Genomic DNA, 8,373 nt, shown 5'->3' with positions numbered 1-8,373 from the left:
GTGAGCGAATAAGTATGTCCGAATCTTTAGTATTCAAAAAAAGAGTAGGTGAGAATTACCTGGGTGACGTATAATTCTCGCGAGATTCGGACGTCCGTCTACTTAAAGGGTTAGTTCACCAAAAAATGAAAATTCTGTCATTTATGACTTACCCTCATGCCGTTCCACAACCGTAAGACCTTCGTAAATCTTCGTAACACAAAGATATTTTAGTTGAAATCCGATGCACTGTAAAACCGAACAGTGAAATTAATTAAATTAAATGAGATTGTTTTACTCAAATAATAATGAAAGTTCATTGTACTTAATAGAAAAAAAGTTGCATGAACTCAAAATTTCATTGTAGTAAGCTGAACTTAATATGACTGAGTTGAGCTGCAGCAGATTTCTAATTCCCAGCATGCTTTGCGTCAGACCATATAAATAACTGTTGAAATTAAGTGTTATTTTGTGTGTTTTTGCGCAAGATTAACATATGGAGATATAAGTTAATGTTTAATGTTGTGTTATGTTGGGATTCAGGGTTATGTTAGTTTTGTAGGGTTACCACTGTGGTGAAGAGTAGAGCCTGTGGTTAGGTTTAGGATGAGCTGCAAAACATTTAAGACCACATATGTTGTTTGATTACATATATGTGTAACGACTCTCTGATAATGTCTCTCTGATAGTTATAATAGCATGTGTTATTTGCTATGTAACGTTTAACCAAGATCTGAATGTGATGTTTATGTAAATTAACTGTATGTAATTAACATTATGATGAGTTGGGAAAGGGATGCTGGTGACGGGATTGTTGGTGAGAGACACCTGTGCACCACACTGGCCTTGATCCGCTTCCATGGCTCTCAACCCTGTCCCACTTGTCACAAAAATTTTAAGTTCTACCAACTTTAAAAAAAAAAAAGAGTTTACTTTAATGTTTTGAGGTAATAAGTTTCCTCAAATGTTTTGAGTATCCTGAACTTATTGGGTTGTGTGGCTCTATGAGGCCTTCATAGGGAGCAATGACATTTCCACTCTCAAGATCCATAAAGGTACTAAAACATATTTAAATAAGTTCATGTGAGTACAGTGGTTTAATATTAATATTATAAAGCGACGAGAATATTTCTGGAGTGCCAAAAAAACAAAATAATGACTTAATGATGGCCGATTTCAAAACACTGCTTCAGGAAGCTTTGGAGCATAAATGAATCAGTGTATTGAATCTGCTGTTTGGAGCGCCAAAGTCACGTGATTTCAGCCGTTGGCAGTTTGACACGCGTTCCGAATCATGATTCGACACACTGATTCATTTGTGCTCCGAAGCTTCCTGAAGCAGTGTTTTGAAATCGGCCATCACTATATAAGTCGTTATTTTGTTTTTGGCGCACCAAAAATATTCTCCTCGCTTTATAATATTAATATTGAGCCACTGTACTCACATGAACTGATTTAAATATGTTTTAGTACCTGTATGGATCTTGAGAGAGGAAATGTCATTGCTCCCTATGAAGGCCTCACGGAGCCATTGGATTTCAACTAAAATATCTTAATTTGCGTTCCGAAGATTAACGAAGGTCTTACGGGTGTGGAACGACAGGGTAAGTAATAAATGACAGAATTTTCATTTTTGGGTGAACTAACCCTTTAAAGTGCGACCGGATATACTTACCTACTATGTAGTAGGGGGGAAAGCAGTAGGCGAGCGAATAAGTATGTCCGAAACCTCATAAAATAATCATAAAATTAAGTACAATCACAACATTACGTTATGGTGAAGCACGCTTCCGGTATTGTGATGTAATACCATTTCCGGTCACTAGGTGGAAGCATCGGCTCATAGAAATGAATTCGTATACATCTATGCATAAATCACAATGTTAATTAATGAATACAAATTAATTTACATACGGTTTAGCAAAATGTACAAAACAAATAAATAAAAATGTACATATGTACATAAAAAATAACAGTTTTAGTGCTGTCTTTTTTAAAGAATTAAACATTTAACAGAACATTTTATTTAATATATTATATATTGATTATAATAAATTATGTTAAATATAATTATTAATAAAATAATAATAAAAATATAGTTTGAAAATCCCTTTTGAAGATCATTATTAGTTTACAATTTTAAGGGGCTGCCATATTTTGCTCCTAATTTAAACACGACGAGCGCAGAGCAGCCTTGATTTCCTGCCATATAGTGCGCAGCGCCGTCCTACCGCAGATCGGTATCTTATGAGGATCAGATGAAGCCGTTCAGCCCCCGGTGTGACGTCAATCACTCTACTCGTGTCGTCTGCGCAGTGCTACTGACCTCACGCGCTCTTCACTGCAACTGCCCTGAACTACAGTTCAAATCGCTCGAGCTCTCCGGGCTGAACGTGCGCGTGGACTGAATGAAAGTACCAGATTGGGCGCAACTTCCCAAACGCGAAATAGGTAAGAGGCTTTTAATATCCTTTGCGTGGATTTATTATTTAGGCCTCTGTTAGAATACACAGGGATGTCTGTGACTTTATTTAATGGAAATCCCTCATCGCTTGGGAACGCGCTCGTGCTGTTTCATACATGCCTTCAGTTGCAGCACAGTTTATCCGTTTATGATGCTTGTTTGGAGTGATGGACGCAGTGGTGCCTTTGAAGTTACAGTATGTCCCTCCCTGCGCTGCACTGAAGTTGTTGTGGTTGTAACAGAGGCGCTGTCATGGAGATGCAGCAGTGCGTTTAATCACAGTAATAGTGTGTTTGATGCAGATGAATCAGAGGAATGCAAATGCGTGGGTTATTAGTGTTAGTGAAGTAGACACTGCTATATTTATAATTTCAAATAGAAAATTTAATGTCATTTTAAATAAAATGCATGAATAAATTAAATATAATGCAATCTAATACAGAATATTCTCTATATGTAAAATACAAAATCTTTAAAATATATGCATACAATATAAAATATAAAATATTTAAAACATATTCTATTTTAAGTAAACTATATATAAAATAGAATACATTATAAAGAAATTATTTTATTTTAAAATTATATTAAATTATGTATTCAATATAAAAATAATATTAGTATAATATAAATATATTAATATAGTATATTAATAATAATTATATATATATATATATATATATAAATATATAATAAAAAAAAAAAAAAATATATATATATATATATATATATATATATATATATATATTACTAATATAATCACAGTAATAGTGTGTTTGATGCAGATGAATCAGAGGAATGCAAATAAATTAAATGTAATGTAATCTAATACAGAATATTCTCTCCCTCTCTCTCTCTCTCCCTCTCTCTCTCTCTCTCTCTCTCTCTCTCTCTCTCTCTCTCTCTCTCTCTCTATATATATATATAATGTGTGTGTGTGTGTGTGTGTGTGTGTGTGTGTGTGTGTATTTTAATGGAAATTTACATATATTAAATATTTTTACATTGAATACATAATTTAATATCATTTTAAAATAAAATAATTTCTTTATAATGTATTATTTTAAATAAACTATATATAAAATATGAATATAAATAATATAATTAACATTTAATTTTAATATATATATATATATATATATATATATATATATATATATATATATATATGATAATAAATAAAAAATAATAATATAATTAATATAATAAAAGCCTTTAGATAATAGCTTATAGACTGTTACATCAACAGGCTCAAAACGCTCTAACTTTGGCTCTGGGCCTGCAGGCCATCATTATTGTTGAGGCCTGCTGATGCATAGTCAAAAGTCAAAGGCGCATACATCGATGTGTGTGCACTTTTAAAGCTGTCCTTGCATTTTAGTAATTCTTACATTCTTTAATTGGAGATTCTGGTTCATAATTCATTCTAATGTAGTCAAGTACATGAGATATAAAATCTAAAGATTAATTTGTCTGCAGGGCAAGGTGTGTATGTGCAATAAAAGTGCAATAAAGCCTCTTATGAGCTTTTAATATTTAATTAAGCCTGAACTTGCCCTCTGTTGACATTCAGGCCACTGACTAAAATGTGTTTGGCTCTGTCTCAAATCCTAGTGAGCTGCCTTCCTATTCAGCATTTAGGGCATCATAGATGTACTATACTCTATGCTTATTATGCCCAAAATTGCAGTCTGGGTAGGGAGGATGTAAGCAAATCATAGACTGTAAAAAAGTTGGACAGCGTTTCTCTGCTTCCTTCCACTGCAGTCAAAATATCCCACGGTCATTGCCGATACATCGTTCGGATCCCGAGTTGCAGTAGTAGAGCTGCGGTATCAAGGTCCCGCCCACACTCCCACTCCCACAGACTCAATAGCGACAGTGACCAAAGTGATATCAAAGATGGTGACGTCCATAAAAGACTCTATCGCAACTTTCATTTGCCAAGGACCACTCGAGAGGTCATCTAACTGTCATGTTTAGGGGCGTGAAAATGTAAAGTCGATGTCCCCACAATACCGGACCGGTGGCCAATTCATTCAAGAACATTGTGCAAGTTTACTGCAACAATGGTGCAACAAACTTTTGTTGAATTAGTTGATCCTGATAAGCACTTATCGTCACAGTTGTAAACATGATGGCTTTCTTCTTCCATAAGGGGGCTTGGCATCACAACGGCTTTGTTTCCAGGTGGACCTTTAAAGAATGCGACAAACTCATCTCCCGGAACTCCTGGAGAATTCAACCAATTGCATGACGACTTCGAAACTCCTGAAATGTTTCTCATTTTGTGTGCCTTATGCATCAGATGTTCTAGAGACTATATATCACTTTTGACACAACAAGATTTGCAATTGGAGTTGTCAAAAGTACCGACTTCGCTACCTATTGGTTCTGAAATTTAAAAAAGGTGACGCTTTGAGTGTTGAGCGGATTTGTAAACACCTCAGATTGGCCATTGTGTTGACGCGCTCATCAGATATGTCTGTGATTGGCTACGGTGATCAATGCACGGGAGCGTTTGAAAGGACGCAGAAGTGTTTGAATTTGAAAGAGTTTTGAAAGCGAGAGTGTTTGAAAGCAGGCGTCTATCAGTGGAATGATCGCAATAGACGCCTGCTTTCAAACGCTCCCATTTGCGTCACATTTTTTTTATTTCAGTACCGTAGTCATACTTTTGACAACTCTGTTTGCAAGTTCATACATCAAATCTTCATTAACCAGCAGGTTTTATGTCTGGATGGACAGCGGAGCATTTGAGTCGCACGTAGAACATAAAACTGATGGAAGAAACTCCAGTGGAGAACTGTGACCTGTCCATCCTGTAAATAACTGAACTGTGTGTAAACGTAACCATATTAAGGACTCAAATATTGGACTGACAACCATATTCTGTTGCGGAGTGAAAGAGGCCTTTGTTTGTATTGATAAACAGTTTTCTGGATTGTAGCTAAAATCGACTAGATTTTAAATGAAGGGTGAACATTTTTATCTTTAATACTAGAATTTGAGTTCTTAAACCATTTTTTTAGCATTTCTCCTTTGATATTTTTTCTGGCTCGATGGGTGTGTCTGCTTGTCTCTCTCTTCACGCATTTTTCATAAGGAGCGCATGAATATTGCAGATGATCAGGCTTCTTTCTGTTTTTCTTCTTCAGATCAGGAAAAAACCCATGATCTGACTTAGAATGTTTTCTGAGGTCAGATACATGTAGAGATGCATTTAGAGTATCTGTTATCCAGCAGTGTATAGAGAGAAACACAAATTGAAACCATAATTTTATCTTCTCTTGCCCTGACAAGCTCTGCATGAGTGTGTGTGTGTGTTTGCCTATGTGTGTCGGTGCTTGAGTAAGTATGAAACCATTTGGAAAGCACCAGTCTTTTATTTGAACCTGTCCAGTGGACAAGCATGACTTCATCATTACCTCACAGTTCCCCATTAACGCTTATCAGAAACATATGAGCTCCACATGCTGACTGCTTTCTGCCATGGAAACTTTTCATTTTGTTTTGAGGATGTGTGGAGCGTGTGTTAGTGCTGGTGGTGTTGTTTTTATTGTGTAAGTTACTCTCGCTGTCTTTGGTCTTGCTGCTCCATATGAGTTTAATTTTGGATTTGTTTTATCCTGGTTTCCTTTTTCACCATTTGCATGTGGCACAGCGACTGAAAAGTTGCAGCTGAGCACTTTTGTGTGTAAATGTGTTCCGTGCTGCTAATACTTTGGTTTAAATTAGGTAAAAGCCTACGTATTTTCAAAGTTGACTAGTTGTTGATCTGAATGATTAGTAGTAGAGCTGCACGATCCTGGATAAATTGAGAATCAAATGTTTTTTGTTTCAAATAGAGATCACAATTCTCCAATGAATCTGGACAAACTAAAAAAAATAACATGTCATTTACTAGAAGTTCTGACAAAATGTTAATTGCTGCGACTCACTCATAAACACTTGTTTCTTTACTGGATGATGAATAAGTGTTTTTGAATGAATCTCTTGAACAAATTATTCAATGACAAACACTTTTTTAACAGTCACTTGTCGCCACCTACTGGTGTAAAGATGTAATGATAAAATCGTTAAGTGCCAAGTTAAGGACAATTGAGGGTAATTGAGGACAATTGAGAGGGACTCAAACACAACTATTAAAAAAGCTGCAAACATTCACTGATGCTCCAGATGGAAACACGATGCATTAACTTTTGAACAGGATGAAGATGAGCAAATTTGTCTTACTTTTTCAATATCTTTTTTTCTTCTTCTTCATTTAGTACTGCCCTTCAGAAGCAACAGAAGACACTTAAATGTTTGCCAGAAGACAAATTAACTACAATATTCCTTGATCTTCAAATTCAAAAGTTTTCACCCCCTGGCTCTTAATGCATCGGGTTTCTTTCTGGAGCATCAGTGAATGTTTGAACCTTTTTTAATAGTTGTGTTTGAGTCCCTCTATTGTCCTCAGTGTGAAAAGATGGTTCTCAAAATCATACAGTCACTGTTGTAAATTATTCAAATACACAACATTTGCTGGAAAACTAAATTTTTTGGACCTGGAGGATTTTTTTTTGAAGAATATTGGAATATTGAAGAATATTTTTGAAGGAATATTGGGGTTTAACTACTCAGGACAAACAAGAGACTCATGAACAACCATCACAAAACATAAAAACAGTCATGGATCATCCAGGTAACCACACACAGTATTAAGAATCACAATTCATAAACTTCAGGTTCATAAACTTTTGAATTGGGTCATATTTATAAATTCAGCTATTTTTTGTCTTGTGGACAAAACATTGTTTATGTCAAATATCTTACTCAGGACAGTACTAAATAAAAAATGACATGCATTTTGTATGATCCCTCTTATTTTGTTAAAATTATTCACATTTTCACAGATTCTGCAAGTGGTTCACAAACTTTCAAGCAGCACTGTGTGTATATACACACAATTCATTACAGCAGCCATCTCTCAAGAGTCATTAATTTGTGAATTGGCCTAAAGCCAAAAGCAGTCCTTTTTTTGCATCAGCTTTTTAAGGTCAAGGACATAGGAGGTTGTAGTCAACACATGGAAATGTCCTTTTTCTTGATGTCTTTGACCTAAGAAATAGGCCTAACTTTTAAGAGAGGAATATCTCTTATTATCATCAGAAGACCCCCTTAAACTAGAGTTTTAAAGCCTGAAGTCCATTGGAGAAGAATGTCTGCATTGACATTACAGATTCCTGTAGTTTACCAGTCAAACACAAGATTTATAAACCCACAAAACGACGCTCAGCAGCATAATGTGGCCTTAGACATATCCACATATTGTTCTGCGGGGTTATTTGATTATAGATGAACAAGCTAAATGACAGAGCGCAACATGAGCAAGTCTTGTAATATAATTGGATGAGCCGGTGTAGCATATTAAGACAGCGTCATTGTCAGGAATGGCGTCTCTGTGGGATAAGGGTCAGAATAATCTCTTTATACATGTGTGGGTGGAAACAGGCCCCATAGATATGGTTCTCACAGCCTGTAACACAACTCTATCCCACCACAGGAAGTGAGAGGAGGACAGACCCCATGAGATCGCTTTGGATGTGACACTAAGGACTCCTTTCACTGACTTTGAATGGGCTTATGTCTTGTCTAAGAGATCTTTTCCATGTCCTCTTACACTCTCAACATCCTTCTATTCGGAGATGCGACAAGTTTCCAGAGTCACGTTATGTTTCTGTCCTCGCTGAAAGCATGACCAGTCAGAATTTGATGTTTAATTTGCAGCTAGCATGATTTTTGAGAAAAATTCATTTGGCTGTATCTAATCACACACAATTTTTAAGTTATAGATAAATGGTAGAACTTCACAATTCTGTGTAAATTAAAAATCTTTAAAATATAAAAAAAAAAAAAAAAATTGTTTCAAATAGAGATTGCGATTC

The 8,373-nt window shown here is 35.5% G+C and overlaps 1 protein-coding gene across 1 annotated transcript in view; it reads left to right on the top strand.

Annotated features, from left to right (window-relative positions):
• Positions 1 to 2,331: 2,331 nt before the first annotated feature.
• The window catches only part of add3a (adducin 3 (gamma) a), a 110,148-nt gene continuing 104,106 nt past the window's right edge, over positions 2,332 to 8,373 (top strand). The window contains exon 1 of the mRNA XM_067395915.1: positions 2,332 to 2,430. The gene's annotated coding sequence lies outside the window, so the exon portion shown is untranslated. The remainder of the gene's footprint in view (positions 2,431 to 8,373) is intronic.

This window comes from Chanodichthys erythropterus, chromosome 10 (assembly GCF_024489055.1).
Source record: "Chanodichthys erythropterus isolate Z2021 chromosome 10, ASM2448905v1, whole genome shotgun sequence".
In the NCBI taxonomy this organism is placed as follows: Eukaryota; Metazoa; Chordata; class Actinopteri; order Cypriniformes; family Xenocyprididae; genus Chanodichthys; species Chanodichthys erythropterus.
This window is presented reverse-complemented; position numbering and strand designations above follow the sequence as displayed.